At 47.5% G+C, this 26,277-nt stretch overlaps 1 protein-coding gene across 1 annotated transcript in view; it reads left to right on the forward strand.

Annotated features, from left to right (window-relative positions):
• Positions 1-6,834: 6,834 nt before the first annotated feature.
• Positions 6,835-26,277, forward strand: part of LARGE1 (LARGE xylosyl- and glucuronyltransferase 1) — a 559,980-nt gene continuing 540,537 nt past the window's right edge. The window contains exon 1 of the mRNA XM_053583761.1: positions 6,835-7,368. The gene's annotated coding sequence lies outside the window, so the exon portion shown is untranslated. The remainder of the gene's footprint in view (positions 7,369-26,277) is intronic.

Raw genomic sequence — 26,277 nt, forward strand, 5'->3', positions numbered from 1 at the left:
AACCAATGATAATGGCCAGGGATATGGAATGCATTGATTAGCTTATGCTATTCAGGATCTGCTCTTGAGACTGGGGATAGGAATTAAAATAAAACCAGGATTCTTACAGCCAATGCTGCGAGTGCCTTGCTCATATTTCCTAGGCCTACCTTGGCGATCACCTGCACCTTTGATGAGCAGTTTCCATACACACTACGGTCTTCTTGCGTTAAGCAACTGCAAATCTCTGTTGAGGTTATTCTCTGGTTATGGGAGCACAGAAGTACCACAAATTGATCAATCCCAGGAGCAACTCTCAGCAAAGGAAGGGATTTGATAGTTAAACATTCCTCTAGGTTTATTGACTTAGAGGGACAGTTCTGAGTTATTTTCTATATCTGTAGTGTCCACCACAGTAATCAGTAGTCACCTGTGGCTATTCAACTTAAATTTAATTAACAGGCCAGGCAGTGGCTAATACCTAGCACACTGAGAGCCAAGGTGGGAGGATCCCTTGAGCTCAGGAGTTCAAGACCAGACTGAGAAAGAGCAAGACCCTGTCTCTACTAAAAACAGAAAAATTAGCTAGGCATGGTGGCATGTGCCTGTAGTCCCGGCTGAGGGACTGAGGCAGGAGGATTGCTTAAGGCCAAGAGTTTGAGGTTGCTATGAGCTATGACACCATGGCACTCTATCCAGGGTCTCAATAAAAATTAATTAATAATACATAAAAAATAATTTCCTCCATAACACAAGCCTCATTCCTTTCTTTTTGGGGGATAAGTCTTCAAGGTTCCCGGCCCAATCAGCAGCCTCCCACCCTATCAAGCTTGGGCACTGGAGCCCACACTATCCTCATTTCAAGTCTGTAACAGTCACATGTGGTTTGAGGTGACCATACTGGGCAGTGCACGTATATGATAATTCCATCACTTAGTTCTTCTGGGCAGGGCTATTCTGTAAAGTCTCTCAGAGCATCCGCTTGGAGCCAAGAACATGTGAACCATTTATTAATCACCCTTTATTATCCTTCCTCCCTTCCCTATTTCATTTCCTTACATCTTTACTCTGTTTAGTCCATTTGAGCAGGTATAACAAAATATCTGAGCCTGGGAAGTTTATAAAATGCAAAATTTTATTTTTTACATTTCCAGAGGCTGGGAAGTCCAAGGTCAAGGCACTGGCATTTGGCATCTAGTGAGGGCCTTCTTGCCGCCTTTTCATAAGGCAGAAGAGTGGAAGAGAGTAAACCCCCACCCACCCACCAAGCCATTGTCTAAGGGCCCTACTCCCATCCAGGAAGCCTCTGCCCTCAGGACCAGTCATCTCCTAAAGGCTCCACCTGTTAATACTCTCACATTAATGATTATGTTTCAACACATGAAATTTGGGGAATATTCAAATCATAGCCCTCTGTTTCCTGGGGATCAGCTCCCAAATAAGCTTTTTACATCCAAATCCTTATCTCAGAGTTTACCTTTTGAGGAATTCTAACCAACACAATATTCTCTGGAACAGGAGAGGGAGGAAAACATGTTGTCAACTACCAACAGACATCTGCTACATCCTTGCTACGTGGGGTGTGGTTCATGAGCAAGAGCTTGGCAGAAAAGCAGAATCCCAGGCCTCACCCCAGACCTATGGAATCAAGATTTGCATTTTAACAAGATCTTGTTCTCCATTGTAGTTCTCTTAAACAGAGAGTTGGGGTGAAAAGGAGAAACTGATAAAACATACCATTGAAACAGGACTCCTTGCTTAAAAGCCCCAAAAGGACATACCATCATCTACTACGTTAGGACTGCAGTGCTTTTATCAGTGTTGGAATTTTTTTTTTTTTCCATTTTTGTCTCGAGGGGCTAATGGCTCACCAGCTTGAGATTCCTTTCCTTCAGGAGAGCCAGGTCTTCTAGGGACAAGCTCTGTCTTTTAAGTTGACCTCTTTAGCACTGATTTTTCTTTCCTGTCTCCAGAGGGGTGTTGGCAACCCAGCTCAGCATTTTATCATAAGGTGATCAGGGAACTATACACCTGACAAGGCTTTACTCTGATGGACTTTCATAGTCAATAAGTGAATAAACTCTCTCTCTAAAGACAATCAGATTCTCTATCGAGAGCCAAATTTGTTCTAATTAGCTGGCTCTGAGCATTGCTGTGCAAGTCTTCCGGAAGCTGATAATGCTATTTTGAGAACTCGTACCTCATCTGCTTAATAAACATGATGATGAGAACGTAAAATATTTTTCATTTCACAAAGACAGACTTTATCCCCATTCCCCGTTTCATGTCTCAATTCTGGACTTGCTTTGTTTTTAGTTAAATTATGTTCAAATCACACTTCCATTAGTGTGAATTTGGTGGCTTTTGCACTGTTCTTTCATTGTTTACCTAGAGAGTGGCTTCTTCCTTGCTTAGCCCTGATGGAGGCATTTTGTTTTGCTTACAAATTTCTTTTGATTATTGGCTTGAATGACACAGGAATGCTTTACGCCTGGTGCTTAAATTTTCACTTGAAATGCATCTCAGTAGAACATCTTTGGCAGATATTTCTCTAGCATTGGTTTAAAGAAAGTGAGGCTTCTTTATACCTGAGTTACCTGAATGCTGTTTGAGTCCTGACCCTCATAAAGGACACTTTAACCTTACTGACTGGTAAAATGTGGGAAAAATTATTGTGTGACTGCTAAGGGTTCACAAGTCCTGAAAATTTGATTGCTGGGTATTGAAATCTACAAAATAATTTTGGGCAGCTTTCTGTAGGATCAGACCTGATACTTAGTTGATTTGACAAGTGTAACATTACTTGTTAAGATACTGCAGTCCTTCCATACTGGCTGGTAAGTAGCCCTTGTAGTAAGCTTCCCCCTCCATGATCCCATCCCCCAAGTATACCCAGTCTGGTTCATCCCAGCTGTGGGAACCATTCCTTCTTCCCACCACCAACACCATTTCGCTAGAACCCAGCACTAAAGAATTAATATCTGGCCCAGTAGGAGCCTTCAGGACTCTGCTCTAATGCTAGTGCCCCTGCAGGCTGGCTTGACTTCAATTAAGTTGGCAGGTGGGTGCCCCGCAGCACAGAATGCTAAATATTTTAACTGTACCTCCTATGAGCATTCAACCATCTTGTTACCCAGCTCTTGAAGAAGATGCAAAACATTCAGAAAACAGTCCTCAAATTTTCAAAAGATTTGCCATTCCTGTTTGGAATGGTAAAAGTAATTGAGTTGCCTTTAAAATGGTAAGAGGCCATTTCAGGGGGTACAAATATTCTTTTCTTGTATTTTGTGTTTTTATGTATTTATTTATTTATTTGGAGATCAGAAGAGTTGGGAATCTACATTCTTGAATCATGAGTCAAATCGGACTCAGGCTATTCAAAACATAAAGCTGGACTTGTCTCCAAACTTTGCATCATGTTCTTAACTTGTCTTGGGATTCCAGTTCCAGCAGGTACAAAGAAAAAACGGAGGTGAGAGGGTTTTCTTGCTTCCTCTTTGAGATGCCTTTAGGGCCCCCTAGTGGCTGTTTTAAGACGCCAGGTTTCTTAGAATTAGGTCTCCCTGACCCTAATAAAAAATAAGAGAGACCTTTCTGAATCTTTTCAGTGACAGATACAATATCTGTGCGGAGATAAATAAGTAACAGTTGGTTTAGAGGTTTTTTTTTCATTTCTTAGTTCTTAGAAAAATCTGTGCTGATTCATTAGGAATAACAGATGTTATCACCTTTCATATTTTATTCCGCATTCCTCATGCTACCTCAGGTGGCAGCTGAAATCCTTTTAAAACATTTATATCTTGGTTTTTGTCAAAGGGGTATAATTCCTAGGCAACTACATCCTACCTTAGGTTTCTTAGATATTTGCATGTGTATATAGATGCGTGGGCTGGGAAATTCAGGAGGTTTTAATTGTCCAAATGAATTCTTTAAATGTGTGGGTTTGGGTGAGGCTTGACTATTTACTAACCCACAGGTTCAGTTTGTGGAATATTTCAGCCTGCCAATATTCCTGTTGTTTAGAACATTAGCTATGCCACTGATTTTTAAAAACTGCAACCTTGAATTGATAGAGCAACACTTTTCCCACATTTAACGTGCTTGTCGACTGATGAATTTTGTGAAGGTCCCTAATAATTAATTATGTCTTCAATTTACCTTACTGACCACCGTGAATATTACTGCCTCCCTCACTGTGGTTACATTTTTCTAAGATCCAATCTAGAGAATGTGGCACACATGGATAATTATAATGGAGATGCTTCTTTTTTCCACATGCTTATCTTTTAGTTTCTGATGTTATTCAATTATTTCTCCTTTGCTTGTAAATTTCAAGTCTCTTTTCCCTTCCCCAGTCACGTTACCCTCATTAATATGCTAATATGCCGGAAAATGCATTTCCACTAGTAATGAAGTGGTGCAAAGCAATAAATAAAGTGAAAGCTCCGCTTCGTGCTTTAATTTTAGCCGGTTCCGGGGCGGGGGGTTGAGGGGAGCCCAGGAGGAAAAGAGTAGGAAGGACCGACTTACGACCCGCAAAAAATAAAAAACGATCCCCTTGTTTTCAGTGTGTTCTAGAGCAGAGTTGCACGTCAGAGGAAGGACGGAGCAGCCTTCCAGCTAAAAGGCTTGGCATTAAACTTTGACACTTTAATGGTCTCTAGGATATTAGATAATAGTGTATCACATAATGTCCTTTTCCAACACAGTAATGGCATCAAAAACAGATGCGATCTCTTATCCCTGCAACGTGCACGGTGAGGCTCATCCCCGCACCGATCAGACAGCAGGACCTCAGCTTCGCAGTTAACTTATCCCGAAGCTCCAAAGCGAACATCTTTTACTTCTTGGCCGGGGACGCTGCTGTGCCATCGCCACCCTCTCTTCGCGTCCTGCTCCGCGCGGTCTGCCTCGGAGATTAGGTAAACAGCGCTCGGGAGAAGGGGAAGAGGCGCGCTGGTGGCGAAGGCGGCGAGGGTCGGTGTCTGCCAAGGCTGGAGGGTTGGAAGTGGGGGAAGGGTCCCTGCTGGTCCAGCCGAAGGCAGAGTGTCGGGCTACTTAGGCGGGTGCCAGGTCCCGAGCAGAGCAGGGGCGAACCTCTGCAGGCCCCGCCGCGCCCCCTCCCCCGACCCCTGGGAGTGTGCAGCCCGAGCTGGGCCGCCTTTTCCTGCACACCCCTTCCCCTGTCCATCCTTCCTCCGCCCCTTCTAAGAGCCAGGGTGGGCTTCCCACTGCCTCCCGTGAGTCCCAGAGCCGATAGAGAGGCGCACAGAGGGGAGGCAGAGCCCCGGCGGCCCGCCCGGCTGGCTCCGGAGAGGTGGGACCCGGGGGAAAGGAGACCCCAGAAGCCCTAGGACCGAGCTGAGGAAAAACCCGGGAGCTGGATTGTGCGCCCGGAGCTTCGGTCTCCAAGTCGGAGTAGTCCATCCATCAGCGTCCTCTCTCTCCCGGCCTCTCGCTTTCGCCTCCTCGGGGTTTTCTCTCCGGGAAGGCCTCCTTCCGTCCACTCTTACACTCGCGTCACCTTTACTCCAGCCAGTCCCACCCACTCCTCCTGTAGCTCTGGGCACCCCATCCTCGTCGTCCTTAGGGCTGGGAGGCTGGAAGTCCATTCAATGGGATGTTGTGCGCGAGTTCTCGCGTCGAGAGGAAAAGAGCAAGAATAAAATCAGAACGCGGAGGGGGCGTGCTGTGCTCGCGCGCGCGCGCGCGCGTGTTGGAGGGGGCACAGAAATTCAGTTTCCCTAAAAGAATAGGGAAAAATCCTTGGATGGGATTCTTGGATACAGAGTCCAAAAAGATGCTGTCAAAGCCCTTCGATGGGGCTTCTCTCAGCCTCAGGCTGTCCCATACTCTGCCCAGCTCCAAGCCAAGAGGCTACCCGACACGGGGAAACTTCCTACTTCCCACTACCGCTGTTTTGTAAAAGGGGGTGGGCAGGCTGTACGACCCTGTGAACTTGCAAGCATCTATACAGCAGCAGCTGCGGATCCGTCCCGCTTCCCTTCCCCCTCTTTCCGCGAGGCACGCCAAGCCCGAGGCGGTCTGGAGCGGCCCGGGTGGGGGGAGAAGGGCGGGGAGCGGCCCAGCTTGCAGCCTTTCATGCCGACCCGACCCGGATCCCAGCTCCGGGTGTTGCTTCCTCCTGCCCGCCAGCCAGCAGAAGCAGGGGGAGGGCGGAGCCTCGCGGGGAGGCGGAGCCCAAGGCGGGGGCGGACCCTCGGTTTGCGCGGCTGCGGTGCCTGCCATTGGTTGTCTGGTCGGTCACGGGGTCGAGGGCGGGCGCAAGAGCGGGCGCGGGCCCCGCCCCTGCTCGGAACCCGGCCCCGGCTAGAGTTCCCCCCCAGCTGCACAGACATGACACAGACACACAGTCACTGCAGCTGCTGAGCGATCCCGGCGCTTTGGGCACGCGGCGGCGACGGCGGCGGCGGCCAGCCCGGAGCCCGGAACCCCAGTTCCCGCCCGCCGGTCCCCCAAGCCGGCCCCTGCGCAGCGGTCCCCGCCTGCCCGGGCGCAGGAGGCGGGGATCGCACGCCGGCTCCGGCCAGCGGCGCCCGCCTGCCGCGGCTGCAGCGGCAGCCGAGCTCCGACCGCCGGGCGCCCCGGGAAGCCGGCGCGTCTCGGAGGCGGCGGCGGCCAAGGCCGGCGAGCGCTCCCAGCGGCGGGGGCCGCCAGCTTCGGCTCCCCGCACCCACCGTGCTGCGCTCAGCTTGCGGCGCCTCCGCTCCTGTGACCTTCCCGGGGCGCCTCCCCCGGCCCCGCGCCCCCGGCCCCGCGCCCCAGGCCGGGGCGAGGCCCTCTCCAGCGCCTCCTTCCCGCGGAGCCGCGGGCGGGCGGCGGAGGCCCGGGGGGAGGGGTATCCGCGGCCGGCTGCAGTCCCCCCGCGCCGCCGCGCTCCGCACCCGGCCCGGCCGGGCTGCTCCTGCCCCGGGCGCTCGGAGCTGGGGGCGCGGCTCGCCGGGCCGCCCTCGCCTCGCCGGGCCGGTTGCGGGCAGGCCCTGCCCTGAAGGGGAGAAGCGGCTGGGAGCGCGGGAGGTGGAGCTTGCCCCAGCGGCGGCTCCCCGGACTCAGCCGGAGGGGACCCTGGCCCCTGCCTCTGCGGGGCGCCCCCGGCTCGGAAGAGCCCCCCGGGCAGGGAGCAGCTCCAGGCAGCAGCTCCAAAGGAAAAGAAAGAAGGGACAGTGATCAGCTTGGGCGACCTGGACGCTCCCCTCGGTGTTTGGAACCAGGGACTGTCACGAAGTCTGCCCTTGGCACCGTCGCTCCGACTAGGGCAGCCCTTGGTGGGACCTGGACCCGGACCCCCTGCGCTTCGTAGACGGCGGCGCGGCCGCGCCACCCATCTCTTCCGCGGTCTCCCTCTGCCTGGAGGCGGTCACGGCTAAGGTAAGAGCCCTGGGGTGCGAGAAAGCCGCCGCGGGGACGCCCGGCTGAGCAGTGCCGAACAGGTTCTTCGAACCTGTGGCTGACAAGCCCTGTACTTAGGATGCCTGCGGGGAGTGCGGGCACACCCTCTGTTGCCTGAGCCCGGAGCCCTGGAGAGGCTGGAGGTGGAAGTCCCCTGTGTCCAAAGTCCCCAGGACAGGTCTCAGGCCTGCCCGGCTCCTGGGCGCACCCGCTGCTGGCAGGGAGCGAGGAGGATTTCCTGTTAATACCAGGAGGTGCTGGTGCCTCACCCGCCCGCCCCCCAACACACACACTAGTTAGCTGGGAGCACCTGTGTTTTGAGGAGCCCGCTGTGTTTGGAGAGTTCCTTCTTTGGCGGTACTGACCTCCCTTTCCTGGTGTGCTGCTGTGAACTTTTCTTTGCTCCTTGTTGCAGAGCGTGGAGGCCGGTTCCGGGGTGAGCAGCCGCAGCCCTCGAGCCAGGTGGTTCTTTTTTGGACCAGGTGGTGGTTGGCAGTAGTATCTGTAGTGGGGAAGCCTAGCCAGCAAGTCGGTCCTGTTAAACAAAAGCTACTTGTGAGGTGTGATCAAAATGTGTAGCGATCCAGACTTTCTTGTAAATGTCCCCGTTCTCAAGTTTGGAATGAGGATTCCCAAGTCTTTGCACTCTCAAGTTATTTTGTTCATTGCCTTAGTACCTTCTTTTAAATGTTCCTCCTAGGGAACCTCATTTCTACAAGCCTGTTCTTGCCTGTTTGAAATTTATTAAACCTATGAGCCTCCTCCGAACAATCTGATTTTAAATGGGTCACTTTGGAGGAACAGATTGTTCCTGAATGGTTCCCGCACACTGAATCCATTCCCTGGGTGACCCTGTTTAATGGGGATGGATTTTTTTTTCCCTGTGCTGATGTACCTCGGTTGAGCAGGTTTCTGCTGAATTCAGAATCAGTGAATTTTGTCACTCAGTCCATTAAAATGATCTCCCGAGGGAGCAAAATAGCAGCTTACATTTTCCATGAATGTCACAGAAAGTTTCACAGGGTCTTATGTAAGTGCCCTGAGAGTGCGCTCAGGGCTTCTTCCTTCCAGGGGGTGGCTGGTGGGGGCGTCAACTTCACCTAAGTGCAGGCGCCTTTCCTCTCTGACATGGCTGGGGACCTGCAGTGCTTACTCACTGGGGGAGGCAAGTCACCTCAGGTTAATTTTCCTCCTGGTCCCTCTTCTTCCCACCTTGGGAGTCAGCTTTGATAGTCTTAAGATAAGCAAAGATTCTAAATTAAGAAAGGAACAAGTGGTGCTTTTTTCCCCTCTTCTTTTACAAATGGGTGACATGAATGAATTACTCACCGGCCTCCTGGGTCCTCACTGGGGGAAAAATTTAAAAAAAAAAATTGGCTTTAAGGTTTCACACATCTCTAAGGGAATCATTATTTTTCCAGAATATTTTAGTGCAAATGGCTTGTGGAGAGCACGTTTATCAAGGCTTTCCCGGTTAATTCCACACCAGGAAGAAAATGAATATGAACAGAAAATCAAAAGTCATCAACATTGAGATCCTAGAGGGTTTTCAAGAGTGGTAAGGCAAGGAAACAAATTCCCCTAGTAGGGATAGAGAGGTTTTTAAAGAAAAGAGCGTGACTCTACAGTGGGCTGTAGCTGTCAGCAAGGGGGCCCTCTTGCTTGATGAAGTTTGCTGGCTTGGGGATTAACTTTCTGATGTGAAATAATGCAGATTTCTTTGGCTTTTAAACCATAACTAGAAGGGCATAGAAATGATACGGAAGATTTTTTTTCAATGTCATCGTGCGTTCTAAAGGTGCTTCTGTCTCTTGGGAAGGGTGTGAAGGTTTTCTTTGGCTGTGTATTTCCGATCTGTGCCTGAAAGTTGATGCAGACCGCGAGAGGACACATCTTGTAGAGCCTCCATCGTTCTCCACCTACAGTGCCAGGACACTAGGGGGACTAGTTTGCTGTTCCACCAGCAAAGAAGACACAAGGACCCATGTTACAAAAGATTGCCGTTTGACTTCAGGGCTCAGGAACTTAACTTTTTGGTACCCAGCGCAAGCTTGTAGGAACAAGTAGATGCCCACTGCTTATGTGATGGGCCTGCTTTCATTCAGAGTGTCCTTTGGACAACTCACAACTGATTAACTGAGAAGTCTCAGTTACAGTCTCCAACTATATAAGGGATGTGACTTTTGGGGAGACAGAACCTCCTGCAGACGCTACCCTTTGGGTATTACACTATGCTATCTTTAAATTCTCAAATCTCTTTTTGATTTTTGGACTGTACCTCCCCCTCAGTCTCAATAAAATCGCATTACTTCAAAACATCTTTAGACTCCATCAAACTTAAAATTTCTCGCTATCATCTCCTTAAATGTACCTGCCTTATGCGATGTTAACCTTTGCCAGTGTTGTTGCACTTTCATCTCAGATGCTGTCTGTACTTTTAACAGTATGGAATCATCAGTGTCTGGGGTTCTTCCAGCACAGTTGTAAGAGAATTCTTTTTCCCTGAATGATACTGCCCCTTTGCCTACGCTGACCCCCAACAGCTGAGTCTTACTGAAGCTGAACCCAGAGGTAGGGAGAATGGAGAGCTGAGAGGGAGAGTTCAGGAAGAGACTGCCCAGTTTAGAATGTTGGCACAAAAAGGACAGTTGTCACCAACACTTAGGTCTTACTGGATTCTAAAAAGCCAGATTTGGCATGTAGAATTAAACTCTGTTAGGCACCTGTGAACCTGCATGATTTCTTGTCCCTGAATTCTGGGGCTGGCAGACTGCATTTGTGACCCCTTACCCAGATGTATAGTGCACATTTGGATAGCAGGAGCTATTGTGGTCTAGGAACAAAATGGTTAACATAAAGCTTTATTTCTACCATTAAAGCTTTATAGATTGATTCTCCTAGGTACAGTACAGCTAAAGGGTAAGAGATTACAACCGGAAAACACCATTACATTTGCTGTTGGACACCCACTCATGAAAACCTAGTCCTGGAGAGGATGTATGCTGTGGTGTTAAGGCCCAAATACACACCTGTGAACTTGAGAGAAGCCAGATGGCAGAGGGAGAGGCGGGGGAAGGTGTCTTAGCAGAGATTCTCAGAAAGAAACGAGCACATTGGTTTGGGGTTACAAGACGGAGGGGAGAACTTGACTGAGAACTCTAAGCTCCCTGACATTGATACACTCACCTTCCAGAATCTGCTAGTGTTGGTGAGGCTTCTCTGCTCTAGAGTATTTGACATTGAGAGATATTCAGTTTTTCTCTGTCACATTGATATTTAGACAATAGCAGGTAGTGGCAGGTAAAAGTAAGGCTTCATTAAATGTAGTTTAGAAGACTTCTGCTTTTCATTTAGCACATAATAATGGACCATCTACCTTGTGGCCGATGCCATGCTCTGTGCTGAGGGTTACAGAGGCTCCAGGCTTACCTAATAGTCTTTTAGGGGGGAGGAGTTATTCAACTATTCCTATGAGTTAGGTACTATCATGTAGGTTTGTTGAAGGGATGACTTTGAACTTGCCAGGATTGTAGGAAGGAAGGAGGTCTGAGGCTTAAAGACATAAAGAACAGCATGGAAACATTATAGTATGTAGTGTCCCTGGAGAGTAGTTAGTAGTTAATGCGGCTGGAAGGGAGGATGTCTTGTGAGAGGGAAGCTTGGTGTTACAGGGGAATAATTTAGGAGGATTTCATGCTGAGAACTGTGTCCTAGCTTCATGCTTCATGTGTTCAAACAGTGACAGAATGGTTGCTAGATAAGATCCGAGAATGCCAGCTGATTATCCCACATTGTTATTACAAACAGAAAAAGAATTTTGTTCCTCTATTATCCTTCTCCATATAACATTTTGCCTGTTCTTTAAAAAACTATTAGCAATGCAAATAAAGAAAGGGTCCATTATCAGCCCTAAGTTTGCCCTCCCGTGTACATGAATTATGCCTGGTGCTTTCATTATGTGATTATGCAGCAGTGGGAAAAATGGCAATGTTACTTGACAAATGATATAGTATGGGGGAAAAAAAAACAAACTCCTTCTTTGTGAAGACAAATTCTATTTTGTCAGATTTGCTTCTGGGTAGAATTATGGTTGCATTTAATACCTGAACAAGGTTCTTGTACTAAAATCATTTCAGTTTTGGCCTAGACTTCCTTTGCTGTTGGAAAAGGAAGAGTTCTATAATACTGAGACCAGGAGTGTGGGTTCCACATGTGCGCGTAGATGTGTGTTTTGTGCAATGAGGAAACTATATAGTGAGGAAGGAAAAGTAACAGTGTACCTGTCTGGAGGGTATTAGAGTAGAAAAATCACAGACTACAAGTAAATGCATTTTTTCAGAAACAGAAGCCAGAAGGGCAGCGGAGGTAAGAGTCGGAAGCTTTTATGTGGGTCAGTTTGTGTGTCTTTATCTCTGTTATTCATCTTTGTTGAGTAGGAGACGGGAGACGCTGGGTCTGGCCTTGCTTCATCCCATGCTCACTTGCTGTGTGGCCTTAGAATATTTCTTGCCATCTCTGGGCTTCAGATGCAGTTTCTATTCATCAGTGCAGGGTTATTTATCTTGTAACTGGGAATTTAGATGTCCAGACAGGGCAAAGCCTTGCCTAACTGGGTTTGCTGGGAAGGTCAGATGATTGGCTGTCTAGCTGTGAAATGGGAGGAGGCCTGACCAGTTCAAAGGTGTACTCTCCCTTGAAACAGAGGACACTGTATTAAGTGTGAAATGCTGAAGAAAAGAATCACGAAATCTTTGCTGTGTTGGTCATGACCATTGGTCATGACGGGCTCTGCTGCTAACTTCTGATGTATTGTGGAAGGAAACCTGTTAGTTCTGAAATGTTACACTGTTCTTTGGCTACAACATGGGAATGAAGCGCTTTGCTATAAAAAACAATGCTGAAAATTTTAATTGTTTCAAAATGCGGTAGATAAAAGCTGAGCTGACCCTTTAGGATTTCGCAAAGCCTGGATTTTAACTTTGAAAGGGAAACCCATATATTTGTTCAGAGAGGTTACCTTGTAGGTGGGTGAATTTTGTAAAGAGAAGGATGTTTTGAAGAAAAATAGATCAGGAGAGTAATTGTGTAGAAGCAAAAGTCAGGAAAAGTGTAAACCAACTTTATGCCTCCAAATTTTTGAGTTGCTAGACGCAGCCTTCTCACCACCACTGATCTTCTAGGGTTATAGGGTAATGTTTATTGGAAAGAAGAGATTTGATGTAAGTGTAGTGTAAATATAAGGTTTGTTACATTAATATTTCAATATTGAAGCTAGAATGAAAAGTGCTCCATTTTAGGACAGGTTGGCCTATAAAACATGATGTTAAAACCAAATAATTTAAGGTAATCAATTGTTTAGGGCACAAAAGGATTTTATTTTGCAACCGGGATTCATAGCAAGTCTCCTTAATAGCTAGTTCCTTCATCATATTTGAAATTATTTGATAAATATGATCATGATAGACAGTTTGGGGAGCCTCACTAATTATGTAAATTCAAGGACTTTTCAAACATCAACTAGAATGTTTTAACAAATAACCCACTCCAGGAGCCTAATACTGGAGGAAGTGCAGTATTTATAGAAACCATCTTAACCACTAACCCACCATCTGGAGTTACTTTGCTTACTTCCTTACTTCTGGAGGATTGCTTATTTAACTACTGTTCTTCCAGGAGATAACAGTATTAACGAACCACCTTCAAAAGTTCCTTGACCATCCTCATATTCTATCTCCAAGAAGGTGTCAAGAACAGAAGTGGTTTAACAAGAAAGTGAGGTAAGAATTTCCAGGATTCTGGGTGGTGCCTGTGGCTCAGTGAGTAGGGAGCCAGCCCATTATACCCAGGGTGGTGGGTTTGAACCCGGCCCTGGCAACAAAAAATAGCTGGGTGTTGTGGCGGGCGCCTGTAGTCCCAGCTACTCGGGAGGCTGAGGCAAGAGAATCGCCTAAGCCCAAGAGCTGGAGGTTTGCTGTGAGCTGTGACGCCATGGCACTCTACTGAGGGTGACAAAGTGAGACTCTGTCTCTTAAAAAAAAAAAAAAGCATTTCCAGGATTCTGAGTTCTCGTAATTGCAGAGACATGGAATTCATTTTGTTCTGAGTATACAGCAGAGGCAGTGTTTGTGAGACATAAAAAAAAAAAAAAATCATATTTGTCTATGGGCTTTTCCTTCACTGTAATGGAAATATTTAGGGCTTTTTGTTGTTGTTGTTGTTGTTGTTGTTGTTTTTAGTTCCTTTATGTCTTGTGAAGCTTTCCAAAAAAGAATTTGTTCTAGGAATGGAATAAAATGTAAGGCGTTTGAGATTCCAGAGGTAATTTTGGGCAACCTGAAGTTGTAGGTAATCACAGGCTGGGCTGGAATTTAAAGTGCGGTCTCACCCATAACTGGAGCCTCTCTTGTCACATTACGGGGCTGTGCTTTGGACAGGCAGCAGGCACAGGTGGTGATGGAGCCCTGTCTGCTGCGAGAGCTTTGCTCTTAACATGGTCCTTTTCTGAATTACCAAGGCCATTTGGGAAGAAGGGGCTTACTGATCTTTTCAGCTTTCTGTGGTAGCATTAGAATTTAGGAAGATTCACAGCAGAACATGGGCATGTGGGGACTTCTTTATTCCTTTTTTTTTTTTTTTAATTTAAATTCAGCAGGGAATCATGGAGTCTTGAGTGTTATTCTGTTGTTAGGGATTGCTGCAGCTGCCTTGGGTACATTAAGCACGTGTTTGTTACTGAATAAGGTTAACTTTGCTGTGGCTAACCTGAGGCCATCTCCTCCCCTTGTGTTTCCAGAGCAGTTGCGTAGATCCTTAGTATTTCAGCACCATTTACTTGTGTATCAGCCTCCTCGACCGAGGTCCGCTCTCATCTGGGACTGGCTGTTAGTGGTTGGAGCCCAGGGAGGAGCAGGCATGATGATGAGCAGATGGGGCTTTTCCCACCTCCTGGGGTGGTGCTGGTGCTCAGGAGGTCTATAGTTAGAAGTAGTTGTGTCCACACTACTATACGATTTATCTGGGGAATGAATGAATGGTCATGCTTTATAATATTGGGGTGGGAGTTTTGGAGGGAAGGGGGCGGTACAGAACAGTAGACTTACATAGCGATGAAGCTTTTATTTTAAAAATGGGAAGGGCATTTCGGAATAGCAGAATGAATTCTTTTAAGGATCGTTGTTGCCGTCCAGACAGTGTAAATAGGTAAGCAGAGTACAGCACTGAGATGCGTTGTGTGTTTTCTTTCCTCTGAATTGATAGGAATTTGAACTTATCTGGAATGAGGAGAATAAGCATGCTGTCAACTTGTTTGAATTTCCATGCCACGAGGCCTTGAAAATGCCTTGAAAGACATTTCTTTCACTGTCATGGAAATGGTAATGGGAATTATGATTGTTGGGCAGCGCTGGTGATGATGATTATGAGGCGATGTGGGCGGAGATGGGCCGCGGGGCCCATGTGAGGAGGTTGAAGTGGACTTGAGACAATGCAGGGAGGGGACCCAGCGCTCTGTCTGCGGCGGGAAGAGTGCTCTGCTGCCACGTCAGTGTCGTTACCCCTTTCTCTGTGTGACCCGCTTCCACCTGAGCCTCTTGGTGTCATGGGTCCTGACAGTGGGGCTGTCACTCTGTCAGGCAGAGCTGACGTGCTGGGAGACTGCCAGTGCTGGAGAGACCTGTGAGCCCCTCTAGACCAACACCTTCACTTTACAGCTGTGGAATCGCAGGCCAGGGAGGTGAAGAGAGTTATGTAGATAGAGCAGGGCCCCGACCAGAGCAGTCTGCGGCTCCGCTTTCTCCCCCCTGTACCATCCAGGCGCCCTTCACTTCTCTCCCATAGACTCTCCTTCAGTCAGATGCACACCCCAAGGCGTTTTCTTCAAGTGCGCCCTTGGTCGTGTGTGTCCTTTCATCCTACAGCAACCCTCTAGGGTTGTCACTCTCCCACTCACAGATGTGGAAGCCAAGGCTCACCCGAGCCACACGGGGCCGGGACTGAACTCCCAGCTGCTCACGCTGTCACTGTGTTGTCTGATTGCTCCATGTGCCCTGCAACAACCCCCCATCCCGTCCCCTGTCTCTGTCTGGTTGAGCTCTCTCCTTCCTGACCGTAGGTGCCATGACACTCTGTCTCGTGGGAGTTTCCTTTGCTCATTCCGCCCGGCACACCTGCCACGCGCAGGTCCTGGCTTGTCAGCAGAGGTGCACAAGCCACTCACGGTCACCCAGTGGTCTTGTCTTGGTGAGGGAGGCAAATGCAAATGAAAAAAAAAGGCATGAATTAAAGGCAATCGGCAGTGGAGACGGCGTGTTGAGTATTATTATCCTTGAAGGAGTCAGAGAAGATGAGGATATTAGGTTTGGGGCTTAGTCAACAGGAGATGGGAGGGCAGAGCGAGAGGAGGTCTTTCCAAACACAAAACCACACCAGACCAAACCAAGGTGTCTTCTGCTTGGCCTTGCCACTGTCTGGACGCTTTTCTTATTCCCTCACTCAGGTGTCTGCTCCCTGGGGCTATACCCCTCCTTGTATCTGTGGGTATATCTTAAAGTATTGGCACTTGGGAACCCTTCAGTAAACATTTATTTATTTTATTTTATTTTTCATTTCCAACTTTTTTTTTTTCTATTAAATCATAGCCGTGTACATTAATGTGATCATGGGGGACCATACACTGGTTTTATAGACCTTTTGACACATTTTCATCACACTGGTTAACATAGCCTTCCTGGCATTTTCTTAGTTACTGTGTTAATAAACATTTATTAAATTAATTTTAGAGCCTCCTGTCCTTGCTCTCAGGGAACATAGTTAGAGAGCTTGGAAAAAATGTGTGATAAGTGAAGGGGTCATAGGAGATGTAAATGCACAGTTCAGAGCAGCAGTAGAAAGGTGGTGTGGTGTTGCAGCAAATGGCTGTGGAGTGTGCAGGGGGAACATTGATGAAAACCAGAGGGGAAGCTTCCTTTAGCTTCTCAAACTCAGTGGAAAGAGGTAGGATTTGAAGTAGGTGTTTGGACGTAAGATCATTAAAATCCGATTGGAAGGATTAAAAGGAGGTTAGGTTGATAAAAGCACAGATATTTACTTTTTGTGTTAGGCTTTCTGTTAGCAAGGAGCTGGAGATGAAGTTGGCAAATTAAGTTGGGGCTGTGGGATTTTGGAAGGCGGGGCAGCTTTTGATCAGGAGAATGGTGTGCTAAAAGTGGGGAAATGAATCTACGTAGTGCTGGGGACAGATTGAAGTAGGAAGAGATGGAGGCCGCGGTGGGGGTGTCTGGACAGCTTCTGGCACCAGTTCAGAGATGAAGTTCTAAAGGCCATGGGGCTAGAATGCTGACAGGGGGACAGATGCCGGGGGACGTTTCTGAATTTTTCCCCCATCTCAATCATCGGCTCACAACTGTTGGCTTGGTGTTGAAGCCTGAGATGGGGTTTCATTGCCCACTGTAAAGCAGCCACATTGAAATGACACAAGCAACAATTCTTAAAATAGTACTTTCTCTTTTGGCTCTACTTTGGTGAAGATACACTCTCTAGAGCCTCGCTTACTGGGAGTTTGTTTAAATGGGCTCTGGCTCACAGAACAAGCTTTTTCCTAGCTTTGTATAATACCCAGTAAGGGATGTCACAGAGAAAATTCCTCTTCTCTCAGGAGGGGCTTTTGCAGTGGCTGTGCAGAGCTTGAGTGCAAAATGTTGGGAGTTCTGACATCTGGGTTTTGGACTCACCCGAGAAGCCAAGGCGGTTTCCTTGCCTCCTATGAGCAGTGGGGTTTCTCCACCTGAGAAGGAGCTTGCTGTGAGATTACAGTGCACACTGTTCAGAATCGTGGAGTAAACCATTCTGGATAACAATTTTTCAAACAGCATAGTTCAATCCTGTATAGAGATAGAGAGTCTTTATTTTTAATCCTTAAGGAATGAGGGTTTTTCTAGAATGTCCTGTGTATTTACCCGCACTGGCTGTCAGCCACTGGAAAACATCCCAATTTCTTCTGAGGATACACAAAGCTTGTTATGAACTGGCCCCTGCCTTTCTCTGCAGTCTCCTCTCCCCCCACCCTTATTTCACGCATCACCTGTAACTTATGTTAATAGCTTTTTTCCTTTGTGGTTAGTTTTCTCCAAACCTGTCAAGATCTGTGCACACTCATCTCCTTAAGCCCCGTGAGCAGTTCCCTTCTCTGTCTGGGACACCTTGATTTTTTTCCTTCAGAACCCAGTTCAGACCATCCTTCCAGTGAGCTTTTCCTGGTACTGAGCGCTGAGCCACACCTGTGCCTTATACTGACTCCGACTTCTCTGCTGTAGTTTCTGTCCTGTAGCCCCGCCATCCTGCCAGGGAGCTGGAGCCAGTCAGTAAAGACTGCGCGCTCTGACGCAGGGACCTTCAGGGTTTTACTTGATGCCTGGAATGCGTCTGTACAGTAACTGGGGGTGGTTTTGGATTTCATTAAATGTGCTGGTCAGGCATAATGCAGCCTTTTCTTTCTGAGTCTTGTGTGTCACACTGTGCTGTGACAGGATGTGTGAATTAGCGCCTCCTGCTATTCCTGTATCTGAAGAATGCATTGCTCCCTTGCCAAGTACCAGGAGGGCAGTTGGGCCTCCCTGGAACCTCTTGGTGCCCTCAAGGAATCTGGTGGTGGCAGTGATGGTGGTGGTGGTGGAGAAAGCATCCTTGCCATCTCTCCAGACCTAGAAATGTCTTCACACAAGTGCTCAAGGGCTGAGTATTGAACTTGGGGGTGTATGGGAGGTCCTGGAAAACCTTTGTACCTTTCTTGCTCCTCTCTGCCTCTTGTAGTGACTCTGCTGTTGGTCCCTGGATACTGATGGTCACTTTGACCGTGGCGTCTGCTTCCCGTCTGGTTCTGAAGAAGCAGATGCAGAAGGGCAGTTATACTTGAGAGGCTGTTGGACTGTGTTGGGGAATGGCAGGGAGGGCGGCCTCAGTTTGTGCAGAACGCAGCAGCTGTGCCCCAAGGCGTTTCTTTACACCACCGTGTGTTCTGTTAGAATTTTCAGTATCGCCTCTAGTATTTGCGAGGCCCATTTGGGTTTTTATCGCAGTGTTCTTGTAATCCAAGCCTGGGTGCTGCATGAATAGGTTTGCTCAGTAAATCACAGGGAGTGACAGCAGCCCTGGGATTGTCAGAGGGGCGTGTGATCCAGGCACTGGCCACCTCTTAGGAACTTGCCCTTGGCACAGGGTGTTGGTTATAGGAAGCCCTGTGGCTTCTCCACTGGGGGTCTGGTTTAATCTACAGCAAGGGATGCTTTCTTGGGTCTTAGCTTTTGCCGTTTTCTTTTGTCATCTGCTTTGATTTGTCTATAACTCCTGTTGAAACGCAGCATTTCTGAGTTCTTTAAATCTCTTAATGGACGTGGCATGTCGAGAAAGCATTCAGTAAGTATTCGCTGTCGTAATTGTTGTTATTATTTAGAGCTTTTCCACTCCCCTCTCCAGCCACCCCCACTCATGCGTGCCCTTGCCTCCTTGCTTGATAAAATAAGAAAACAATAGCCAGGCAGCGTAGTGGGAGGCACCGGTAGGCCCAGCTACTCTGGAGGCTGATGCAGAGGGATCCCTGAAACCCAGGGGTGTGAGGTTGCTGTGAGCTAGGCTGATGCTACGCTGCTCTAGCCTAGACAGAGTGAGACTGTCTCAAAAAGTAAAACTATATAAGAAAACAAATGGCTTCTGGGGATAGGGAGACCACAGTCTTTCTCTTTTTAGCCCTATTCAGGGGTCTCAGAAAATTTGCAGCAGCCCTGAGGCAAACACTCTCCCACCTGAGGCCATTTTTCGAGATTTCTCATCCACCTTAATCCTTTCTCTTGTAGGAAATTTGGGCTCTGACCAGTAAAAGAGGTGAGATCCAATGCCTGTGATGGAAAAGGCCCCCCAAGTTGTGACGAACAGTGTTTAAAACAACATTCTGGGGTAGTGCCTGTGGCTCAAAGGAGTAGGGCACCGGCCCCATATGCCGGAGGTGGCAGTTTCAAACCCAGCACTGGCCAGAAACTGCAAAAAAAAAAAAAAAAAAATTCTGGCTCAGTGAGTAGGGCGCCGGCCCCATATACCGAGGGTGGCGGGTTCAAACCCAGCCCCGGCCAAACTGCAACAAAGAAATAGCCGGGCGTTGTGGCGGGCGCCTGTAGTCCCAGCTGCTCCGGAGGCTGAGGCAGGAGAATCGCGGAAGCCCAAGAGCTGGAGGTTGCTGTGAGTCCTGTGATGTCACGGCACTCTACTGAGGGCGGTAAAGTGAGACTCTGTCTCCACAAAAAACAACAACAACATTCTGGGTGGTAATAATTATAGCTGCCGTTTACTGAGTGCTTCTTACAAGCTTACGAATTGGGAAATGTGCCTTTCTTTGATCTTCACTACAACCCTTTGAGCTGAGAAGTTTCCTTTTACAGGTAAGGAAGCTGAGGTTTAGAGACGTTTCCTTACCTGTGAGCGGGAAGTTGCCTGAGCTATAAAGCCTGGAGGCTGGCATCCAGTTTTTTAATCTCTGTCCTCTAATCTACTAACCCAGGTGTGTCTATACTAGAAGACGTGTGCCCCTGAGATACAGGAAGACTTTCCACGGAGTATGCAGGTAGGGGCAGTCCAAAGGAAATCAGTTTCCAGACCTTCAACTTCACCTAGGTGCCCTTCTCTCAAATTGATTGTCCACCTTGTACCAGTTCTTCTGTCCCCTTCCCTAGCTGTCATCTCTTTTTTGATAAAGATACATCCCTTCCCCAAACCTAGTCTTACCCTGGCTCATTGCCCTAGGTAGAAAAACCTCAAGGCAGACGGAATAAAAGAACTAATTGAAATTAGTATGTGGGACCTTTCTGCTAATTATGACACTGCCACAGGGCTGCTCTGTTGTCTTTTACCTGTTTAAACTTGGTGCTAGAAACAGGGCCTTTGGGCTCCTTTTTCATGTTGAGGAATGATACCATTTTCGGCTCTTAAAAAATAACTTGCTCTTAAGTGTTTAAAATGAATAGTGGCTATCGGCTTGCTAGATTCCATTTAAAACTGATGTGAAAGTTTTGTTGTAAAACGTTGATGCTTACCATGTGCTGAAAATTATATCCTTAGAAATGAGTTTATGATGGAAACTTCAGATGTCGCTCTCATCTAACAGGCACAATGTAAGGGTAGATGGCACACCTCCTGGGTGAGGGTACAACCACAACTTGGACTCTACCTAACAGACACAAGCAGTGTAACCTAATTGTCTGTACCCTCATGTTAATCTGAAATTAAAAAAGAAAAGCTTGATGATCACCGTATGAATATACTCCCCCCCCCCCCAGATCCTGAAGTTTAGAGTGAGTAATTTTTAAGTTGTTTTCTGCCATAGTCCCTTAGACACCTGAGAATGTATTTCTTTCCATAGAATTTCAGAGACAGCAACATCTCCTGAAACTTGTACATTGCATTCTGGATTAACCATGCTTGAGATTATGTGGGTTCCAGGAAAACATAAACATACTCTAAATTTTGCTGAACCATTCACACATGTGGCTAGACATGGGACTGTTGACCTGAGTGCCTCGAGGCCTCAGCGAGGACTGTTTCAGACGCAGACCGGGGAAACTTAATCTGTATAGTGATGTTAGACAACAACACCCACAGCAGTAATTCAACTTGGCTCAGGTAACTGAAACATGGGGAAGCATCAGACGGGGCTGGGTCTGAGTCCTCCCACAGCGTCTCCAGGACTCTGGTCAGTATAGACTCCGCCGTCTTCATTCTCAGGCAGCCTATCCCCATGGGATGGCCGGGTTTGCGCCCAGGATCCCCAGGCTTACATACTACCCCTCTCACCATCACCGCTGAAGGATAGCATCCTTTCTCCAGTACACCTGGTAGAAATTCTGGTCATGAACTGGTTGGAAGAGCTGACATCGCATTCCCGGAGCTGATAGGGGAAAGACAGATTGGCCCTACTTGAATAGCCTGGAGAATGGAGAAGGGGTGTTTTCAGAAGAAAAGCCGGGCAGACGAAAGCCTCAAAATGTTCAGAGGGAAGATTAACCTGAGGATCTTGAAGTTGCACCAAGCAGAGCAGAGCTCTCCTGTCTAAGCCCTGTTACCTCGCTTGGGTGTGCGTCCCCTGTCAACACCAGCCAGCACTTTGCCCATGGGGACACCCACCTGTCCATTGACAGAATGGCATTGGTGAGGCCTTCTATTCCCTGCTTTGGTAATTTCAAGACTTTTAAGGAAATGGCATAGACTCCTTGATAGTGTATTTTGTAATTTTTTAAAAAAGACTATTAGTTATGATTTTATTCATTAAAACAAAAAGATTGTGATGGTGGGATTCCATCTACATTACACTGTCATAACAAGGAACCGTGGACAAGGAGGCTTGAAGAACAGAAATTTATTTTCTCACAGGTCCGGAGGCTGGAAGTCTGACATCAGTGTTGGAAACAGTTGACTCCCCTGGGGCCCCTCTCCTTGGGTTGTAGGTGGCCGTCTTCTCCCTGTGTCTTCACATGGTGTCCCTCCCATGTCTGTGTTCTAATCTCTTCTTATGAGAACACCAGCCGGTTGGATTAGAACGTACCCTAATGACCTCATTTTCACTTAATCACCTCTTAAAGACCCTTTCTCTAAATACAGTCACATTCGGAGGTATTGGGAGCTAGGGCTTCAATATTTGAATTTGGGGAGGGGGCATAATTCGGCCCTTAACACCATGTGTTACTTTAATACCGTGAATGGATTTCATTTGGAACTCAAATTAGTAATAACAAATTCATGTCTTCAGATGCAAACTGTTTCAGGGATGGCAAATTGAGGCCGAGTTTGTTATTCTCGTGCACATTCCCCTTGAATGGGAGTAGTAGAGAAGAAGAGGGTGTGGAGATGAGAACCCAGGGTGTGTTTGCAAAAGGACCTTGGGATTGGATGGTGAGAACCTGGCCTTTGTCCTCCCTGGGCTCAGTGAAGCCCTGTTGGAGTCGTAACATCGTCCCTGTGGATAACAGCGTCCCTGACATACTCTGAGGGTGGACTGTGGTTGTGAAATGAGTTTTGTGAATTTGGGAGGTGGGGTGGGGGGCTGCCCCAATGCAGGACCCTGATACTGACACCACCAGCTCCTGCAGCTCTTTCCACTGGAGCAGTGGACAAGGGCTGTGCTGGGGGCTCGTGGTGCCAGCACTGGTGTATGTGAACTGAGCCTGCCATCCTGGTTTGTGTTTGTGTGTGTGTTTTAGGGACTAAAGCTTGCGAGTGTGGAATTGTATGAGTCCGTTCGACCTGTGTTGCTGAAGGACTGCTGTTTGTTGGAATGGTTTCTGTCCACACCCAGAACCGCTCACTCTTCTTTAAGGCTGTCAGTCCATTGTTCTGCTTTGTCAGGAAGTTGTCACTGTTCTCGCTGCTGCATTAATTATTGTTTTAATGTGGCTTGTGTGTTCATTGTCTGGTCTGCCTGTGTTTGGAATGGAACATCACAGCCAAAAAGATGAGGAGAGTAGGGAGCAGCTCGTCAGATTGTGGTCTTTTCATGTCGAAATCCCCAAATCCCCCCCTCCCCCCACATTTTGCTCACCTGCAATCCAGAGATTTTAGCACTTACTGCTTTGGAAAGCTATTTGCTACACGCCTTGGTTAAAGTGCACATATGTTCAGGATGAAGGCCTGAAAAATCCCCTTTCTGTGGCAGCGTGGATGGTGTAACCTGATTGGCAGATTGTCTTTATGCAAAGCAGTTAGTTGACAGTTCCCGAGAGAATAGGACACCAGGATCAAGAAGTTTGACCGAGTATGGTTTCTTGTTATTTCCATGTTAAAATTGCAAGCTCTCCTTGGGTAAGGAGTTTACCTTCTCTACGTGAGTTTCTCTATATGGCTGTCATAGTAAAGTGCCACGAACAAGGGGGCTCAAAATGGTAAAAATATATTGTCTCATTTTTCTGGAGGCCAGAAGTCTAAAATCAAGGTGTTTGGAGGTACAAGTTCCCTCTCTGACAGCCCTAGGTGAGCATCCTTACCCGCCTCGTCCAGATTCTGGGGATTGCTGGTGACCTTGGGTCATGGTTGGCCAGTAGACGCGTGGCTGTGGTCATGTGGCTGTCTTCTCCTGAGCGTTGTCTGTGTCTGTGCAAACTTCCCCTTTTTTTAAGAATACTAGCCGTACTAGATGAGAGCCCCCCCCCCCCAAGACCTCATTTTAACTGATCACCTCTATAAAGACTCCGTTTCCAAAAAAAGGTACATTCTGACGTATCTGGGGTTAGGACTTAAACATGTATCTTTTTTGGGGAAATAAAATTCAACCAATAATAAATACTGTCTGTGCTTTGTTTTTCTTCCCTTGTGGGGACATGATCTGTTTTCTATTTCCACCTATAATCTAAGGATCAGACACAGACTTGTGAGAAGATAGCCTAGAAAAATGAAACCCCCAGGGTGACAGATGGATGCCCTGTGGGGTCCTGGGCCCCCCCAATATCTAATGAGCATTTGAGTCTGACACGATGTGTTCTGTGCAGTTTGTCAATGAAAATTCCTTTGAGAAGTATGCATGTTTGACCTGAGCTGTGTGTTTGGTGGAAACGTGGAGAGCGATGGCTCCAGGCTTGCAAGCAACATGTCAGCTGAGGTTAGGGCTGTGCCCCTGTGGAGGTCCAGGCCGCCGAGTTTCCGTCATGGTTCCCTCACTGGCTGGTCACTGCTGCCCTGCATTTACAGTTTGGATGTAAATCCTGAGATGTCTGTCCCTGCTCCTGAATCTTTCATGGAGAGTGTGGGAATGTTTCTAGTTTTATGGGTTTGTTTTCATGAGCCGCATTTTGATATTCAAAAGAGGTTCACTTAGGGCCGAGGCTAAGAATGTTTCCAGACTGCCTTTCTCTTTTGCTCTTCCTAATAACTTACAAGGGTTAGGGGAAAAGAACGACAAACCAAATACACCAAAAAAAAAGAAAAACCCTCACTCTGACACGGGAAGGATTTACATGCAGCATAATATAAATTGCTGTCTGAATATATGTATATCTAGGTGTTTCCTTTTTTTTTTTTAATTTTGTTTTTCAGATTAATAATATGAAGGTACAAATGATCAGGTTACAATGTTGGCATTTGTTAGGTGAAGTCCCGTTGTAGCTGTGTCCTGCACCCAGGAGGTGTGCCATGTACCTTACATCGTGCCCATTAGGTGGGAGCACATCAGTCCCCCTTCCCCTTCCCCGTCTAGGTGTTTTCTTTGAGATGCCCAAAGCACCACAGAAATCTCACTTCTATGTTCAATAGGTGTTTGTGTTACTCCTGTCCCCTGGATCAGACTTTCCTTTTTGTTTTTTTGAGACAGAGTCTCACTTTGTCACCCTGGGTAGAGTGCCATGGTGTCATAGCTCACAGCAACCTCTAACTCTAGGGCTCAAGCGATCGTCTTGCTTCAGCCTCCCGAGTAGCTGGGCGACAGGTGCCCACCACAACTCCCAGCTAGTTTTAGAGACGGGGTCTCACTCTTGCACAGGCTGGTCTCCAACTCCTGAGCTCAATCAGTCCATCAGCCTCGGCTTCCAAGAGTGCTGGGATTACAGGTGTGAGCCACCACTCCCGGCCCTGGATCAAAGTTTCGAGGGGTGAAGATCATCGATATAATCAGATTCATTCTTTCCTTTGCTCATCCAGTGAACACACAGCTGTTGACCTTCTGTGGTGTGCCAGGCACTTCGCTGGGTGCCGGGAGGGGAGGAAGAGAACGAGACAAAGGCCCTGCTTGCATGGAGTGCTCCTTCTGGGCAGCTTGGTTTATAGTGATGGGTTAGGCTGTCCTTGGCTCTCCTGCTTCCAAGCAAAGCTACCTTCTTTGGCGTCTGCAATTCTAGGCTAAAAGCTACCACATATCTAATTCCACCTGGTTAGAATTGTGTTATCATACCAAATTTTGCAAAGCTCGAGACATCACTTGGTTGGAAGGAATCCTCTTTATTCCACTCCCAAGAGGGCTGATCAACTGGCTTTGATGATCCCTAAGACTAGCCTGCATTTTTAACATGAGGGAGCTTGTAAGTTCTTCACCTTTTCTGATACTAAGTCCTTTACGGAGTATTTGAGAGTTGGGCACTGGTGTGTGGGTTTGGTGTTTGTCTGTGCCTCTCAGATGGGCAATGAAGTTCTGGTATCAGTTTTGCTATGTGGCTGCCTCGGAAGGTGCCACGCTTTGAAGCGTTACTTCATGAGAAGTGTTCTTTTCATGGTGAGATTTAGACGGGGTAATTGAAATGGGGATGCCTGGAAGAATAGTTGATGTCTCCACGCTGCACGCAGGAGTCGACAGCCATTTTGCAGAAGAGTGGAGGGAATTTGCTGCCTTCTGCACTTCTGTTGGGGAAGCGCGTACGTGGCACATTTTACCCCTAAGGACTCTTTCCATACACTTCCTGATGGATAGAACTGGGAGAGTTGTTTGTAGTATTACAATTGGCTGTCCTGGAAGATAACATCTCGGGGAATGATGAGGCAGGAGGCTAGGAGAAGAAACTGATGGAAGATGTCTTGGACAGTTGCATAATCGGTTGCTTTTATGTTAAGAAGAGTCTTGAAATGATTTCAGGGGGAGATAAGAGGAAATAGAAAGTAGTATTATCTGGCTTAAAGTGCTTCATACTTGTCGGAAAGCAGAATCTTGAGGGCTCCAAAGAGGCCTGTGGACCAGCCGGTTTATATTGCGGATGGGGACACTTGGACCCAGACAATCAAGGGAACTGTCCAGGGTCACACCAACTTAATGGTAAGACCCAGATCACCTGATTTCCATCCTCTGGTCCCTCTGACCTACCTTCCCCGTGATTCAGTGGCTCTTTTAAGCCTGACTGAAGCTGTTATTGGTCATGTGGGCCCCCCAAGAAACTTCAC

Source organism: Nycticebus coucang, chromosome 3 (assembly GCF_027406575.1).
Source record: "Nycticebus coucang isolate mNycCou1 chromosome 3, mNycCou1.pri, whole genome shotgun sequence".
Lineage (NCBI taxonomy): Eukaryota > Metazoa > Chordata > Mammalia > Primates > Lorisidae > Nycticebus > Nycticebus coucang.